The sequence below is a fragment of the Herpailurus yagouaroundi genome, unplaced genomic scaffold (genome assembly GCF_014898765.1).
Source record: "Herpailurus yagouaroundi ecotype Mexico unplaced genomic scaffold, PumYag 209, whole genome shotgun sequence".
NCBI lineage: Eukaryota > Metazoa > Chordata > Mammalia > Carnivora > Felidae > Herpailurus > Herpailurus yagouaroundi.
Window position 1 is genome coordinate 8,310,609 of NW_024412440.1, and position 19,515 is coordinate 8,330,123.

The following is a 19,515-nucleotide window of genomic DNA, read 5'->3' on the forward strand; positions in this document are numbered from 1 at the left end:
ACAGGAGGAACCATGTGGGAAACAAGCTGGTTTGTTTTAAGGAGCATGGAAGGTAAGGTGAGATACATTCATTTAACAAGTCTTTTTCAAGTGTTTACTCTGTTTTAAGTAAGACGCTAAGCTCAGAAAGAATAAAAGTCCTGATTTATGCTCTCCTGGAACTCACATAATCTCAAAGGCAAGATACATGTGCACACAAGCAATTAAATAGATAGTAATTGGATCCATCTACACTGAACACCCATTTATAAATTGGAGGCTGGCACTGACTGATATTTCACACCTGCACTGACATCCATTTTTTCCTGCCTTTACTTTTTAGCTTAGACACATTTACTCCAACAGTGTTCATTTCCTTTACGCTTACACAATCTGAACTTGCCTCTCTGGTTTGGTTTATATACCACTCCTTTTTAGATGTGTTAGAGCTATTCTCATTTCATGAGTCGTGTCTATGAAAAGGATTACATGAAAGTATTCAGTAACCCTTTTAGTATTGAAATATTTTATGTCTTCCTTTTTTGATTAATGTAAAATACTAGAATTTGCATCCTTCATCATATCTCTGTTATGTGAGATTTATGTAAATGCTAGACCCATGTCATTCAGATGCATTCTTGGAAGATAATTTAAGTGGTATCCATGATGTTAAAGTATCAAAAGTATCCAGATAAATCTGGGAAGCTTCTATAGAGCAAGTTGATGGATAGTGAAAAAGCAAAAGAGCTCACAAGACGGAGATGAGAACACTGAAACAGAGCAAACGTTTTTTCATTCTGTCTTTCTTGATAAAATTTCCCTTTGTTTATTATGGAAGTAGGAGGGCTGCACTAAGAGGAAACCAGAAACAATATTAGAATATGGAAGAGGGCCTAGGCTACATAAGCTTCTGGAAATCCTTCCATGGTTGAAGTGAGGTAGAGACATTTCACTTTTACTCTCCTGATAACAGTTGACATTTCTCAAAAAAGGAAACCTCCCTAGGAATCCACAAATTAAATTTGACTTTGTCTTCATCAAGTCAAACCCAAAAGTGGTCATATCTATGGGAACGTGAGAAAGGTAAGTGGTAATTGAAAATGATGAAGTCATAGATGTGGTTCAAAATAGAGAGTAATCATCTTTGTTTATCAGAGTATGTAGCAGAGTGGTTGAGAAATTTTTCACACAGGAAAAGAAATCTGATCACCTCTGCTTATTACAGTTTCTCCTTGAGAAAGTTCCTTAATTTATCTAACTCAGTTCTTTCACTATAAATCATGATAAAATTAATTCACAGATGTGTTATGGGAAAGATAGAAGGATAGGTATGTAGAATGATAGGTAGATACATAGTAACATATAAGGGAAAAATCAATAAATGCAGTGCCTGGATATATATCCTGAGAGAGTGCAAGCAGGCAGAGATGACTGGCCGGTTGAGCCTAGGATGAAGACAGAACTGTGGCATAATTAACATGGTTCTCTGAGCCCTTTTATAGACATTAGCTCGACCCACCAAGGCCATGTATGGCACGGTCTGTGGCTATGGTTTCACAACATGCCTCATGACGTGAGGTTGTTTTCAGTGAATCAGAGTTTAAATCATTTTCTGCCCTTCCTGTATTAGATAACCCCACTTCATCTAATATACAACAGCTGCTTAGAAATCTGCTGTTATTTTGTTCAAGCTGAAATCACAACAGTCAACTTATGCTGTATGTCTCTTTGGTGACAGTAAACTGGCTGCATTCTAGGACTCTGTTGATATGCTTTTCATCTCTGATCTCTTGATTCTTAGGAAGAGCTCAGAGGTGGCATTGATATCAGAACCTGAGACGATCTCCATAGCAGGTCCACTGCTATGGCAGAAGGAGCTTTGGGGCTTACAGGACTTTTAATTTGTCTTAAAGCTACATTTCACAGTGACACAATACTCTCTTAGTCCGCTAAAGGACATATCGGACACACTTTGATTTATTTCCTACTCCTTTTCTGACTATGGCTAATAAGGAACGACTCTAATTGAGCATAGCTCTTTGATCTCTTGTAGCATATTGCTTTGAAAGAGTTTATTATAGCTGTTAAAAAGAAGCCATAAAGATATAGATCCTAATAAAACATCTTATTTGGTTAAACATTAGGGCAGGGGTTTTTCAATAGCTGTTAATACTTGTTTTCCACATAAAGTTATTCTTGGATCTCAGATTTCACAGGACACAGCCAATTCCCTAAAAGAGAAATTATGAGTAGGGAGGTTATTTGACACTATCATTGTAATTGGGATAGGCAATGCCCAAGCTACAAATGTTGATAATGAATGTTTACACACAGAGCCTCAAAACATGGCCAATTTTAATTTTATTCAAACAAATAGTTTCAATAGGGTAGAATGAGGTAAAACGGAAAAGTGTTACAATGATTAAATGTGTTCAAGGTGTTCAAAATGGGTGCAAGCAGGAGGTATGTGTGAGGTATATGTGTTAGGGGCCAGATGTCTATTACTGAATTGGATTTCTGTGAAAAGATTATAGCCCTCAGGAAAGGGATAGAAAAATTAATGTAGATGAGGAACTGTGGTACTAGATGGCTTGAATAGAAATTCAGGAAAATATTTTTTTTAATCTGAAGCATATATGGATGAGCAACATGGTAAGAAAGTAATCAGGTCAAGGACGTGGGATATGGACAGATGTGAAAGAAATAGGGCCCATGGAAACAGCTATATCATCTCCCTGGGAGATATTCTGCACTCTTATGACAGAGACAGAGGCTTTCAAGGATGGAAAACAAAAATGACATAAACTGCTGCCCATCTCACCTTCTCAACATGTTGGACATTCTTTTTTTTTTTTAATTTTTTTAACGTTTATTTATTTTTTGGGGGACAGAGAGAGACAGAGCATGAACGGGGAAGGGGCAGAGAGAGAGGGAGACACAGAATCGGAAGCAGGCTCCAGGCTCTGAGCCATCAGCCCAGAGCCTGACGCGGGGCTCGAACTCACGGACCGTGAGATCGTGACCTGAGCTGAAGTCGGACGCTTAACCAACTGAGCCACCCAGGTGCCCCAACATGTTGGACATTCTTAATAGGTCATGTGTTCCTTAAAAGTAGCAGTTGAGTTTGTTCATAAATCAGATATGGATAGATCAAGTCATTTCTGAAATGAAAATATACAACCAGTATTCACATGACAACTCAATCATTTCTAGACCTGATTGATGACTCTAGAACACATCAATCTAGAATTCTAGACTGTGAATACCTTCATCAGTGCTCACTGTTTTAATAACTATCTTAAAAATGAGTGTATTTCTTTCCATGCTCTACCTGTTATCCAAAATCTTCCTGCGTGAATCAACCAAACTCAAACCCTGGTCATTTCTCAAGTTCCTTTTGGAAACTTTGTCAGTTTTATTCAATCAGATTATTTAAACTAAAATTAGTGTTTAGACTATTTATTCAGTCATTCTTTATTTTCTGGGTCCTGACTGAGGGCCAGATACTGTGATGGGTACTGAGGGTGGAATGTTGAGCACAACAGCAATGCCCTTGCAGTTATGAATCTTGCATTTTAGCAGGCTTGAGAGCCAGCGTGCCCTGAGGTCAAATGTTTACCTACTGTTTCCTAGTTCTGGGATGCTAAGGAGGCCACTTAATCTTTACCAGTTGCTTTTCTTAAAGCTTAATATATCCCCTCTTTGGATTCCAATAGCAATTTCATTATCTTGAAACATATTATTTTCAGACAAATAAATATGAGATGTATTTCAACAAAGATACACTTTTCCCTTGAATCATACATAAATATTCCAAAGAGCAGAATAGAGAGCATGTAGTTCTTTATGCAAGAAAACATACATATATGTACAATCAAAATTAAAATTAATATATGCTTAATAAATTAACAAATATAATGCTAGAGCCTGACAGATTTTTTCGAAACCTTTATGATACTGACTATAGTACTTTTATGTCAATCCAAGAACTATTTCGTATCTACACATCCCTGTATATACTTTGAAAAAATATATGAATGTAATACTCTTGCTTCTTATTTGCCAAGGTAACTACCATATTTGGAAGCATCCCCAATTATATCCAAGGAAGAGGAAGGTTGTCGTCATCAAAACTAAGATTTTAATTCTAGATCTTAATTCCTCCCTTTGGGGCCAAAGTGCAGACACAGTGTGTAAAGTTACCCACCACTTGATATACAGGCAGCTCATTAAGTTGTTCTTTAAAATTTGTATAACCATATACATTTATATATTACACTAAGTAACTAAAGAAAGGATCTATTCTTACTGGACCCACCTCACCATCCCTCCCTTCCTATTTCTGATGTATTGCAGCACTACTGTTTCACTTGAGAGACAGGGTATTGTCTAATGACAGTTCCTTCTATATTTTTCCTTTCCTGATGCCTTCCGTTTACAATTGCTTTTGCAAATGTTATTGAGGTGACTATGTTTAATGTGCTCCACTCTCCCATGACCAAAGTACGTGGTAGAAGAAGGAACAATTTATGAAAACAATGTTCGAAAATACCATATCATCCTAACGTCTTTTTAAAAATCTCGTCACTAGAAATATAATTCCACTGACCCCTTGGTCAACATCTCTCAATGGAATTTCATCTACACAAGTGGACCTACAGTCCAGTGACTCTATCACCATATGCCTAAGCACCTACTGTCTTAATAGACAATGCATCTCTGCAAAGTTTTTGTTACTATTTACACAGATAAGGTATTGCTATGTGACAGTTAAGGTGTTATGCCCTAGACAGATTTTCCCCAGATGTACTGCATGAAATTGACATTTTCAAGTTTCTTCAGCAGGATATAAAGATTTCATATAAATGGAAATTTTCCATTTCCTAAGTGACATTCTAAATGCTATAACTGGCTTATACAGGTACCAGACAAGAATTTTCACATTCTAACTTAAGAAATAGGCAAGGAATCAATTGTAATAAAATGTCTATTTTTACTATTTTCTGTTCATTAAAATAATCCTCCCTTGCTCAAATATGAAAATACCTAAATTTATAAATATCCTCCTTTCCTTACTGTCCATCTTTCCTAACCATCAGAACAATATAACAAAGAAATTAAATCAATCAGATGAGGCCTCTTCACTTCTCTCTTATATGGTACATAAAATACAAGAAATACAGCAGAGAAAAAAGTTCTGGTAATGATTTGCTAGAAATCGATATGCTTTCATTTATAGTATTTAGCAGTCATTACTAATTATCTTGCAAATCCTGCTGAAAGGAAATTTAACTCACAGAATTGGTAATATTAGCCTCCTTTCCATTTTATGGTACAGCTAACACACCAGTGAGTGTTTCACTTTCAATGATCCCCCTTCTTGGGGAAGCCCTCATACACAAGGACCCGGAGTCCTGTCCCTCCAGCCATAACTGACTGATACAAGAGCAGATGCCTGGCCCAAGGTAAGGCAATTATGAATTTTGAAAAAAAAAAAAAAAACAAGACAAAAACACTGAGGGTAATAAGATCTCAGGCTTATTAAAGGCAGCATAATAGAGGTTGTGTCTCTACATCTCTGTTCCTGATATGGAATGGGCTTCCCGACCACCTGAACGACATAACAGCTTGACCATTCAGTTCTTCCCAGCATCTTATGCCATAACTCCTGCCAGACATCCAAATTATATTTCACTCTAGTTGTTTAGCATAGTAAGAGTAAATTCTCCTTGTTAGTTACCAAAAAAGGAAATTTAGTCACAGTTTTTCAAGGATCAAAATGTTCCTTTTTTAAATCACTATTTGTTTTTCTTTAGAGCATTAATATTGCTCAAAGAGATCTGTAGAAAGAGATAAACCTCTAAGAATGCCAAAGTACTGTTTTATAAGATCCCTTAGCCTCATCTGAATGTTTGTTTTAATAATACTCTCATAGTATAAATATAAGTGGAATTTTTCAAGTGTTTAAATCCAAAACATATTTTCCTGTAGATTCATTGAGTTTTGTTGTCATTAATTTAACAACACACTTTTTGGCAATTTCAAATCAAGGGCTTATGCCATTATTATGTTACACAATTTCCTGTTGTAATTATGTTCATAGGGCATGACTGAGATGGAATCACCCTCTCTTATCATGACTTCTGGAAACAATCAAAATATTTCTACTATAATAACAGTGATAACATGTAATAATATTATTTAAATTATTGATATGTGAAGCAAGAAAAACTCCTGTCTCCAGATCCCTAAGCTTAAACTTTTAATTTTTTATGTTGCTGATTCTTTCTCTTCTTCTTTTTCTCCTTCTCTCTCAGCCTGGCTCTTTAAAATCTGGACCATTTTTCAAGAGAAAGAAAGTAATTTCATCATTGGCCAACGAGATCTTTCTCTCTCTCTCTTCTCTGCGAGGGTGTCTCTTTCAGAGTCCTTTGGAGGCTTATCTCATGCACTAAATCTACAGACAACTTGTATTATAGCATCTCTTACAATGCCTCATTGTGGGATTTCATTCACTGAATTTTTAAAATAATTGTGGATTATTCAAGTGCAGAATGATCATTGTAAAACATCTAAAAAGTAGAGAGCTAGGGGCGCCTGAGTAGCTCAGTCTGTTAAAAGGTCGACTTTGGCTGAGGCCATGATCTCACTGTTCAGGAGTTCGAGCCCCACATCAGGCTCTATGCTGACAGCTCAGAGCCTGAGGCCTCCTTTGGATTCTGTGTCTCCCTCTCTCTCTACCCCTCCCACTTTGCTCTGTCTCTTTCTCTTTCAAAATTAATAAATACATTAGAAATATTTACCAGGGCACCTGGGTGGCTCAGTTGGTTGAGCATCCGACTTTGGCTCAGGTCATGATCTCGAGGTCTGTGGGTTCAAGCCCTGCTTGGAGCCTGCTTTAAATTCTGTGTCTCCCTCTCTCTCTGCCCCTCCCCTGCTCATGCTCTGTCTTTCTCAAAAGTGAATAAATGTTAAAAAATAATTTTAAAAAATATTTAAAAAACTAAAAAGCAGAGAGCTAAAATAAATAAGTGGATAAAGTCTAAATAAATCATAGAGAATATAATGAAAATCATATGTGATTCTCCCACCAGAGACAAAAACTAATAATATTTTTGTGAATTTCTATTCATGGTAACTCAGGATTGTTCTTTATGAAGTCTGGCTGTGGTTCAGATGTCCACCAAGCTTTACCTCCACTTTCTTTAGCAACAGAATTTCCACCTGCTAGCTAATAGCCACATCAGTGGCTAAGGACTAAGGACTTCATTAGTCCACATTAGTGGACTAAGCCTAAGGACTTCATTTTGCATGTTCTTTGTAGCTCCGTGGGGTCATGTGGCTCAATTATAGCCAATGAGATGGGAGCAGATATGCTTCTTCTTGGTCACACTTCTGAAAAGGAATGAGCATCCTCCCCTGTCCTTTTCCCCTCTTCCCTCTGTCTAGGTGTCAGCAAGAACTGGTTCCTTGATCCTCAAAATGGAAGCTTCATGTAAAAGAAGGAAAAACTGCTCCAAAAGCTCTGAATTGCCTCCTTCCGAACTATTTATTTAAGAAGGGGGAAAAAAGTCTGTCTTAAGCTGCTAGATCTAAGATCCCTATGTTATTAAACTTTAGACTATGTTCAATCCAAGACAGACATCTGTACCGGAAGCGGTGTGCCGCTCTTCCACACCCTAGAGTAGACGGTACTGGCTTAGCAGTGGATCAGGACACGGATTGTTGAGCCCTGGAAGTTGGTTGTGATAAGGTGGAAAGCAGACTGTATGCCAACAAAGCAAATAGTTCTTTATATGGATAAAAGGAAACCTTATACTAAGTTGCTGGAGAGAAGGTAAAACTGAGCACAGGACCAATAAATGACAGACTTTAGGTTTCAGAACTGTATCTAGGGAGAAATGGGGAAATATTGGCCAAAGGGTACAAACCTCCAATTATAAAATGAAGAAGCTCTGGAGACCTAGTATTCGGTTTGGTGATGATAATTAACGGGACAGTGTTGTATACTTGAAAGTCACTAGTAGAGTCGATCAGAAATAGAAATGGTAAACATGGAATGAGGGAGTGTTAACTAATACTATGGAATCATTTTGCAATATATAAGTGTGTCAAATCAACAGAAATACAGCTTAAACCTACTCGATGCTTTTTGTCAATTATATCTCAATGAGGCTGGAAGAAAGAAAAAAAAAAAAAAAAAGGAGACGCCTGGACAAGCATCCTGTTCTACAAGGCTATTACAACAATAAACCCACTTTTAAAACAGAATAAAAATACAATTCAGTAACATCACAGGTCGAACAACACCCAACTATAAATTGCCTAATGACAATTACAGCATTAACACTGTAATTAGTGTAATTAAAAATTAACACTAAAGAGAAAAAAAAAAAACCTCTATCTAGACACAATTTGCACTGATGGCTCCTTTCACATGGAACTGACGGGAAAGCAAATTGAATACACCTACCAAGTTGTGGAGGGCTTTTTATTGCCAGGGAAAGCACAACCTGGTTTAAAATGTCTGTAATTGACTCCTAGAGCAACTCCTGTGCCCCCAAACTGTGCAAACTGTGCAGCCCTCAAGGAGGGCACATTTTCCAATGCATGCTTCAAACGTGGCCATAAAGGAAAATGGACAAAGGGACCAGAGAAGTAAATGGGCAAAGGAGTTTCTCTGGAGACCAGAACAAGAACTAACCAAGCACATTTTGCAATGCTAATACTTGCTCAGCAGGATTTGATTATTGCTATGGGCAAGTGCCTGCTCTGTGTTCTCTTTATTCGTTTTTCTGAGTGAGATTTTTAATTGAAGTTATCTTGTTCTTTCTCCATTATTGTTTAATGTGCAGAGAGAAGGAGAAGATAATTTATCTATTGGTTTGTAGGTCACCAAAACACCAAGAACCATGTACTGACTCAGTGGAAAGAACCAACAAAGAGGTTGGCATTTTAGAAGTAGTAAGTGGATAAGGCTTGAACTGTTATCCAGGGAGGAGATTGTGTGGGTTCTAGGTGTGGTAAAAGGAAAACAGATGGCTATTAAGGTAGTCATAGGGGTGGGTTAAGGTCCAGACTGCTAGTTGTTCCCTGATATACATCCTTTCCTTCTTCAGAAATGGAACTCTTGAGTTTTAGCTGGGTATATAACCACACCGACAGAGTTCTCACTTCTAGATTCCCTTGCAGCTTTGTGTGGACATGTGACAAAGTTCTAACCAAGCTGGTATAAGCTGAAGTGATGCCACTTCCTGGTTAAACCTCTAAAATCTATTCTGGGCTTACCCATTTTTCCCTGAGATCTGAGAGATGGTGTGGATCATACCGGTCACTGGAGAGTCTGGGACAGAAGTCTTAAGTTGAATACGGCAAGGCAGCCGATCGGCTCCAGGGCCCTTACCTTGGAAGTGAGACATGAAAGAGAAACATCATTTAAGCTACTTTTTCTTCCTTGCAGCATATTAACCTACAATCAAACACTATGGTCTTTTCTAAGTTTTCATCATCAATCATGTTCCAAACCAACACGCACAAAGAAGGATTGAAGAATCCTAATGAGGATTCTTCCTCATTAGAAGGTAGGGGAGGAGAAAGGATTGGAATATTTAGATTCTTGGTTTTGTTTTTGTCACATACACAGTTAACATGTAGTTTTGTGCTAATTTTGTTTTTTACTCACAGTTCCCCAAGTTACTGAAAAAATACTTTTAGCACCTTTATTCTGCATGACAAATTACTGCAGAATAGTGGCAGTCACTGAACAGAAGTTGACTTTTGTGGAAACGTCACTGAAGCAGTGAGAAGTTGTCTGCACAGATCACTGGTTGGTAGATCATGGGGTCTTTGGGCCAAAGGACAAATAGCATGGGAGAGGCAGGAAATGTTTTAACTGTCTTAATGTAGGCAGTCAAGCTTGCTATTTCCTGAAGTGATGCATAGAAATGAACAATCTTTTTTCTCTTTTTGTATCAACCTTAAACTTAATAAAATTTCTTCCAAAGCTGATTTTCCTAAAGTCTTAATGTTCTACACTATGAGTTTTCATTGTTCTTCTTCTCTGGTTCCATGGTATTTTAGTGGAAATTCGGGAGTTACTAATCTGTCTCTGCTGCTACAGTATAAGATGCACTGAGGAGAAAATTTTTGTCTGTCTTGTTTTTAGCATCATCTCCAATCATAGAAACTGGCCCAGAGTAAGTCTTCAATAAATATTTGCCTACTGAATAAATGAAATCAATCAATCAATCAATCCATTAATTTAGGAATCATTAACAAGTTGCCATTTTATGATAGATGCCCCTTCTTAATATTTTTCTCTTGAGTTGATATCCACATATACTGTAAGTAAAGTCAGATGAGTAATATGAATTAGCCAGAAAATTGGGGTGTGAAAAGAGAGTAATTCCACAATCATAAAAACTAACGGCAGAGTCTGATATGAAACATTTAGGAAGAAAAAGAAAAAAAAAAAAAAACTTTGGCCAAATGTAGTATACAGTTACTCATCACTATGTTTTCCTTTACTGATTTTCACTAAGCATTTTTTGAATGCATATTAGATAAGAATGTTCTCAACCTTACAAAAAGCCCATAATTTTATAGATCTCAGAGTTGGTATATTAGTTTCTTTCTTTTCTTCTGCTGTAGTGAAAGTTAATGAACATAAACTCAAAACTACCTCACGATGGTCCACAATGAATGCAGACATAATAGCCCAATGTTAAGCACTTTGTGACCAAACTTGGTCTCCATCTGTCCTGTTTTAAGTCATTTCTACAGCCAAAAATATGAATGAACAAATAGCCCTTCTAAGAATGCTCTCTAGATTAACGGATGTTGGCTTTATCAGATGGATAAGAGAAACTAATTTCAATCTAATGAGTGGTCAAAGAAATATTTTCCCTTCCACTGTTTCTTAGGAACAACATTTAAAATACCAGGGAGAATGGCATCCGAAAGCTCAGGTCATAACATCTATAACCAGAGAAAGGAAGTAGTGGAGATATTATTCCTTAATGATGATCTTGTTAATTAAAATCTTCATACATATCCAGATTGAGCCATCCATGCGTAAGGCACTGTGATAATGCACCCTTCTAATCCACGCTAAAGTTTGTAACAGGTCATCTGTCTACATTAATCATAACCTTTTGTTTTTAATTTCTCAAAACTTTTTAGCATTTCTTCACCAACTGTCCCTACCCAAATATTAAAAAATTTACTAAACTATACAAGTTCAAAGACAAACTAATTCACATGTAGTATTTTTAAAGATGAAAAATATTAAGCCTTGGATTAAATTGAAGAATTTAGAATTTGGGATTTATGATTGCCTAGACTTGGGATCTAGAATGTCTCATTTAACTTCATGGTAGCCAATAAGTCCTAGTTTTATATAGACCAAAGTGACCTTTCGAGCATCACATTGATGTAAGTAGAAAAATGCTCTTGAGCTACAGTATTTTCTGGATAACGTTTGGTGTATTCCTGTGGACAGCTCTCAGTGGCGTCTACAGGTTTTCACTCAGCACCAACCCCAGGACAAATCGCTGTGTTAGCTGTCTTTGTTTCAGACACCCCAGCAACCTCTCTCTTTGCCCTGTTCTCATTTTGCCTTTAGCCTTAGGCCCTCAGTATGTGCAGTTTGTCTATCAAAACCTGCTCTCCGGAAATAATCAGAAGCACATTCACACTAAAGAATATTCGACACATAGCAGTTTCAAATGTGAGCTATTTCAGGTCGTTCTGAATTTAAATGCACAAAAGTCAAAAACATCAAGTTTGTACTGAAATGCCTACAACATAATTTCAGTTTTCAGCAAATGTTATCCTTGCCCTTCCAGGCCTCTTGCCCCTGCCTGCCCCTCCTCTCATTGGTGGGAGGGTCAAGTGTCTGGGTTTGTGTTTGAAGAGTATGAGGGTGTGGCATGTCCATATATGCGTGTGTCTGTGTCTGTGTATGTTAGGGACGTGTGTGCATGTCTGTATGTCTGTTTTTGCAGGGTGTGGGATATGAGGGTGTGTGTGTGTTTAAAGTTACCGTGAACTTGAGGGGAGGGCTTCTTAGACACTTGCAATCACACCATGTAGATCCACCACCTTTGTATCTTATAGTTGGTTTTAATTTTTTTAAGTTTACTTATTTATTTTGAGAAAGAGGGAGAGAGAGAGAGAGAGAGAGAGCATGTGAGCATGCGGGGGAGGGGCAGAGGGAGGGACACAGAGAATCCCAGGCAGGCTCCACGCTCAGCACAGAGCTGGACGTGGGGCTTGATCTCACAAACCATGAGATCTGGACCTGAGCCAAAATCAAGAGTCAGATGCGTAACTGACTGAGCCACCCAGGCGACCCACCACTTTTGTATTTCAAAGCTTCTTCAGTCCTCATATACATCCTGAAAAACAGTAAGAAAATATTTGGCTAATATTCCACATTAAGAAAGATATTGAAAAGTGATGATGCATAAATGCTTCTAATTCTTTTTTTTTTAAGTTTTTAATTTTGAGAAAGAGAGAGAGAGAGAGCGCGCACATGCACATGCAAGCAAGGGAGGGGCAGAAAGAGAGTGAGAGAGATGGGGAGAGAATCCCAAGCAGGCTCTGCAGAAGCAGACACAGGGCTCAGTCGTGGCCTGCACCCAGATCAGGGGTCAGATGTTTAACCGACCGAGCCACCCAGGCACCCCTAAATGCTCGTAATCCTTAAAGGGAATAATTTTGAAATTCTTCGGGCTCCTTCGTTTCATGTCATCAGGTCTACATCTTGTGTGAAACGGAACAAGAGCAAAAACAGCTTTATTACCTAATATTTCCGTTGTAATTTAAATTCACTTCTTTCAGTACCAAATTCTTGGGATTAGTAACTTCCTCCGGACATTTCAAGAGAAAATGTTTGCCCCCACATCTCCCCTGCCCTGTTTGAACCTTGCAGTTGCTGTGCCATGTGGAGCCCTCTACGGGACACCGTCCCTCCAGCCTAGACCTCCTTCTCCGAGTGCCCTCGTGAACAGGTCACCAAGCGATGTCTGTCTGGTGTGTGTGTTCGGGAAGCTTTATCAGCGCAAGCAGCCGCGGAAATGCTGATAGACCTGTCAGACACGAAGGGACTGTCACAGAAAATGTAAGGAGGTCCGTGAGGGACTGGCAGCTCTGTGGGCTCAGCATTCACCTCAGAAAAGAAGAAGGGGCTCGATCTGCAGACATGTTTATGATTTTCTCATTAGGTGTCACAGGCAACCCAAGCTCTTCCAGAATATAGGAACATATTGAGAAGTAGGTGTTCAAATTTTAACCAGTAACAGCTGAGATAGAATATAAGGAGAGATGGGCGCCTGGGTGGCTCAGCCAGTTAAGTGTCAGACTTCCGCTCAGATCGTGATCTCAAGGTTCCTGGGTTTGAGCCCTGTATTGTGTTCTTTGCTGACAGCTCGGAGCCTGAAGCCTGCTTTGGATTCTGTCTCCCTCTCTCTCCCTGTCCCTCCCCCGCTCACATTCTGTCTCTCTCTCTCAAAAATAAGTAATAAACGTTAAAAAAAATTTTTTTTTAAAGAAAAAGAAAATAAAAAGATGGCAGAGCAAAAGGCACACAGTAGAAAGAGTTTCAGATTAAAACGACGCTGGATTTAAATCTGGGATCTTCCATTTACAGGATGGATGACCTTATGCAAATGATCTAACTTCTATTAGGCTCAGTTTCCTTATCTGGAAAATGGGCATAAACATTTACTTTACGCAGCTCTTGGAAAGGACACATGAGGTAATATTTTTAAGGAACTAACTCAGGTACCTATATTTTTAGGCTTTCTTTTTTTGTTAAATGTTTATTTATTTGTTTTGAGAGAGACAGAGGGCAAGCAGTGTAGGGGCAGAGAGAGAGAGGGAGAGAGAGAATCCCAAGCAGCCTCCATGCCCAGCATGAGCCCAACGTGGGGCTTTATCTCACGACCGTGAGATCATGACCTGAGTCAAAATCAAGAGCCAGATACTTAACCAAGTGAACCACCCAGGCACCCCTACAGGTTTTCAATAAATGATTGAAAATTATTTATTACTGGACGACAACCACAAGTCGGCAGCCAACATTCAGCTTAGTTCTCTGTTATCATTGCCGTCATGAGTTTTTCTCATCTGTGTTATCGGGTTTTTGTCTGTTTCTTAAATTCTGTGGCTTATTCATGTTTGTATTCCCAGGTGCTACTGTACTATCCTGAATTTGATAATAAAAATAACAAACTTTACTGGATATAATTTGCCAGGCCCTCTTCTAAGTACTTTAACTTTTTAAATTCTCACGAGAATCCTACTAGGTAGTTACTACAGTTATCCTCATTTTGATGATGAGACATTACCTAAGTTGTCCATGATCACGGAGCCAAATAAATTTCAAAGCCTGGATTCCAAACATGGACATCTGGGGCCAGACCCTGGCTTTAGACCAGCAGGCGATTACACTGGCGAGGAAAGGAAATCCAAATAAGGTGGAGGGTGCCACCCAGTGATAAAGCCTTTGAATAGCAGTGAATTAACCAGAAGTCTGAGGAGATGGGAGCAAGTTACACCAGGAATCCAGGCAAGAAGGCTCCAGAGAGAGTGGTGCCTGAGGTTGAACAGCATTTGATGACACTAACAAACTGAGCCTGAGATGGGAGTTGTAAATTTGGAAGGAATATTTGATTTACTGCATTTGTTTACTTGGCATCTATACCTAGACCACTGATTAAAAATGCTTTGAAAATAGGTACTGTCACCATGAACCAAAATACATTTAAAAGAGCTGACAAATAGATGTTCCAGGTATCAGTGAACTGCCACCATGCAATGCCTCATTTATTTCTGTGGCTGCAGGAAGCATATTAAGTAACAGTAGATCTCGTTTTCTGATCGAAAGATTCATTAAAGCCACTTGGCATTAGACTCCGGGAGGTACTTAATATGTATTGATTAATAATTAATGAATAGAAGTGTGAGTGGGTCAATGGGAATGAGGCTATCGGACAGTGGTGTAAAAGCGATTAGACACTAAAATCCGGAGCCACTGCTGTGACCAGGGAAGTGTTTAACTGTTCTCTAGTGAGGGAGTTGTTTTCTGCTCAGGTACTGTCAGCAAGTTATTCGGTCAGCCTCAAAGCCAGAAGCTCATAAAACACGTCTCGGCACCATGGTCCTTCTGGAATGGCTTCAATATGAATTGGGAGCAGGAGCAAGGCAGAGAACTGTAGCATCAGAAACCAAAGCAGCCCTTCCCTGATACTATGGAAGTCACGGCAGGCATTTAAGAAAATGCACCCTCTGGAGAAATACAGTGAAATGGAGAAAATAAGATTTAGCTGTTAACAGTAACATGGACCTTGTTACACATAAACATCTGTTGCCTCTCAGAGAGCTTTGCCCAGGTCAGTTAGTCCCCATGTTGACATTAGCATTTTTAGGAATATATTGAGCACTTACCTGTATCTGACACATCAGGTGTCTTCCCCGAACCGTTCTCATTTTATCATGACAGATATCCTGCCATATAATTATCCTAGATGAAGAAATCAAAGTTCAGAGAATGCAAGTAGTCTGACTAAGGTCACCCAGCCCAGAGTACAAAAATCAGGATTGGGAAGTCCCAAAGACTCTGACTGAATAGGCATTCATCGTACAGGTACTTGGTAAATGCAAAAGGCAAAATATAAGGGCAAAACTTGAAGGACGATAAAGGGAAAGACAAAGAAGGAAAGGGAGGCTGGGATAATATATATCACTGATTGTTTGCTGATAAGCTGAGCACAGTAGTAGAATATAGGGAATCCAGAGAAATGTGTATCTAACCTGTCCAGAAATCTCCTTCACTGAAACATCTAAGACTTCCAGTAAGGCTTTAGAAAAACCTGGACTGCCATCCAAGGATAAATTCTCTAAGGAGAGTCTGAACTACTGATGCAAAAAAAAAAAAAACAAAAACACAAAAAAAAACAAAAAAAAAACGATTGGAATCTCAGCAATAATGATACAAATTCAACATTTGCACTAACTAATTACCTACCTACCTAAATAAATAACTACATAAATAAGGAAAAGAAACTAGAGCCCATAATACTTCTATAAAATAAATTTGGGGTTGGGCATATATTTAATCCAACCTGGGGAGTTCACTTCTGTGAATCTGTTCAAAGACATGCTCTTTAAAACTAAGACATTTTTCCTGCATTAAAGTGTTTGGCATAATTTATTTATAATAGTCTGTGAAGATTACACTTAAAAGGAAAATGTTTATAATTAACATTGGCAGATAATACATGGAGCATCCAGTTAAATTTGAATTCCAGATAAGCAACAATTTTTTCAGTAAAACTATTTCCCTTGCAATATTTTAGACATACTTACACACACACAAAAATTCAGTCCATCTGAAATTCAAACTTAATAGAGCATCCTATATGTTTTATTTGCGAAAGGTGATAGTCTTAATTATGATATAATGTTAAGTTGAAAGGAAGCAGGATACAAAATTTTATATACAGATGGATTTGAGATAGGTTTTAAAAAATTCATCATTTGGTATTCTTACATTGTTTACCTTTTAAAATTTTTTTCTTACTTCCATTTATGCTTTAATTAATGCTTTACTATTTAAACTTAGTGAAAATTTCTTCTTGAGAAAAAGTCCAAACCCACCAGTATTTTGAAGGTTATACTTACAGAGTGGAAGACCCCTCTCCATGGGACGGTTAACTCACTGAATAGGATCTTTACTACTAAAAACTGCTTTTTAGTAGTTTGTTAAATATACAATGAATGAATTTGTGTGTGTGTGCATGTGTGTGTGTGTGTGTGTGTGTGTGTGTGTGTTTGCGTGTGTGAAAGAGAGAGAGACATGTATATGCAGGCATTTATATGTCTCTGTGTATATGTGTGTGTTTGTGTATGTATGTAGACAGAGAGAAAACAGATTATGCTATAGTAATTCTAAATATAATCACCTTTTGTCAGTCCTATCTTGATCTCTAGATACTTCAGTTATGGGCATGGCAAGTAGCATTTCTCAACTCAACTCCAATCATTGAAAGAAAAGGAAACTCCTAGTGTGATTTTGGGCCAGGTTCTCTACATGCAACAGGAGGGAATATAACAATATAACAAACAAAAAATAACAGCAACAGAAACTGCCTTTCAGTTGATCTCTGGGAAACAAGCATGCTAATTTGTAGTCTCTCCACATGCACACCCGCCTCATTATAACCCACTCTCCACACTGCAGTGGCCAAAATGTAAACCTCTGCTTAAAATCCTTCCAACAATTCCATCACTCTCTGCATACAGACCTCTTCTTATCACAGCCTATAATTAGGGTGACTCAGGGACCCAGTGGCCACCTGTTGTTTCAGTGTAATCATTGGTAGTGCTTCCCTTTTAATCTCAAACGCGATCCAGTTTGACAATAAACTACATAGTTACCCTTCCCTGTTCTGGCTCTTCTCTTTTCCCACCCTCTTTACTCTGAGGCCATCACATACTGGTGTCCCATTCTCCCTTGTAACTCAGAACCTCTTCAAAGGCTCTCTCTGCTGCTCTGAAATACTCTCCTGCCCCCTACTGCTGCCTCCTCCCTGCCCCGTCCTGCTAATGCCTCCTTAAAGCGATTCAGCATTCATATTTTAGTTCAAATATCACCTTCTTTCCAGACAATCTATTCTTTTTCCCCTAGACTAGGTGTAGTTCTCCTATTATTTATTCTCATAGCACCATACACCTCTCCACTCATCACAGAGTGATAAGACATCTATTTGCAAGATTATTTCATTAGTGACAACATTTTCTATCTTACTGTACGTTCCATGGGCATAGGGACAGGTTGGTTTCTTATTGCTCGTTTCTTTTGTTTTGTTCAAGCCATTGTATCCAGTCCCCATAATTGTGCCTAGTATGGTATTGGGGCTTGATGATTATTTATTGGACTAATGACTAAAGGTGCTGCACAACCTTTTGAAGAAAGAGCACACACGACCTCACCTATCTCAGTATGCCTCTTCAAGGTGACGCATCGTGTTCATCATCAAAGGGCTCATCATGTTGGTTTGACTCTTTGTGAGGTTATCAGCCAATCGTACTCATTTCCTATATCTGTCATTTCAAACACGTGTGTGAAAACAGATTAAAGTTATCATTTTTTTGTTTAATAACTAGAATACATTTACAACGCAATTAGCAAACTCATTCTGCCTTTTGTGAACATCTCTTATTCCGCCCAATTCATGTGAGCTTGTTAGAGAATAGAACCTTCACATACTGCTCTCTTTACTAAAGCACTTATATCTTAGTTCTACAAGTAAATATATAGTTAATGTTTAATAATTATCCCAGTCCTTATGTTTTTGTGACTCCAGATGCTTTTGCCAACTAGTTTGGTTTTAAATAGTGTCTGGTGGTCTTTGATTTTTCTCTCTTTATGTTCTATTTTTATGGAAAGATCCTGGAAGATTCAAACTTTGCTGCAGTCACCAGCTTCTCAGATACCTATATGTTTAAATTCTGTTGCATGTCCAGTGCCCAGCTCCCCATGTATCCAATGTTACATACCCCATCTTACATAGGTTGTTATGAACTAATCAATGAAAAGTTTAAAACATAATAATAATAATAATATTCTTATATATATATTATATAGTATACATGTATTAAGTGCTTACCATGTGATAGACAGTCTTCTAAGTGCCTTCCATGTATTAACTCAGGTCTATATCAAGAGGACCATAAAAATGCAAAATGTAACAGCGTTTCTAAAGCAATTATCTCGGAACAAAGAAAAGTCATTATGAAAACACAGATACTGTGCTTTGGGGGAAGAATGCCAAGTCCTTGGTTCAGAGGGAGAGAAATAAGGCAAGTGAATGATTTTAAGTACATTTTACACTTCGGGTTCATGCTAGGTTTCAGGATGGTTAATGTTTGGCCTCTAACATCAATATTCTTTAATAGACACTTAGGACATGGGTATTGGATGATGCCAATAAACAGGTACTTCCCTGATGCCACTGTCTTTGGAATAAAGATCCCATAACTGAAATTCCTGCCAAGTAGATTAAAAAGCATTGTATAAGATACTCCAACTCCTTCTGATACAGACCCAAGATTGGACCAAAGTCTTTCTTCACTAGAAAATAAGAAATCTCCTCAACAACTTTACAGCACTCACTTTAAATGTGAGAATTCTTCACCTCAATGAGAGGACGATGTCATCTATATGCTCCTGAAAAAAGAATCCTGACCATGATATGAACAGAATAAACTTGACTGAAAGTCTATCTATATACAACATTATGAAGTACTCAATGATTTTATTTGTGACAAATTTTTAAAGGATATAATATTTATACACTCAAATAACTTGCCTTTTCATATAGTCTTCTTAGCTTTGCTTAGCTACTAGTGAACACCCAAATTTTACTAACTCAACCACCTTTTCCATCTTGATGAGAGCCTCAGAAACTATTCACTCTGAGGTTTTGGTCTGATAAGTTTTACTCAAAAACATAACTGCTTTTAATTGGT

General features: G+C 38.1%; 1 long non-coding RNA gene across 1 annotated transcript; it reads left to right on the forward strand.

Moving 5' to 3' along the window:
* Positions 1-9,677: 9,677 nt before the first annotated feature.
* On the forward strand, positions 9,678-18,840 carry LOC121016186 (uncharacterized). The gene is made up of 3 exons (XR_005784149.1): positions 9,678-9,805; positions 17,857-17,999; positions 18,699-18,840. It is a non-coding gene; the product is annotated as an uncharacterized LOC121016186 (long non-coding RNA).
* Positions 18,841-19,515: the final 675 nt, after the last annotated feature.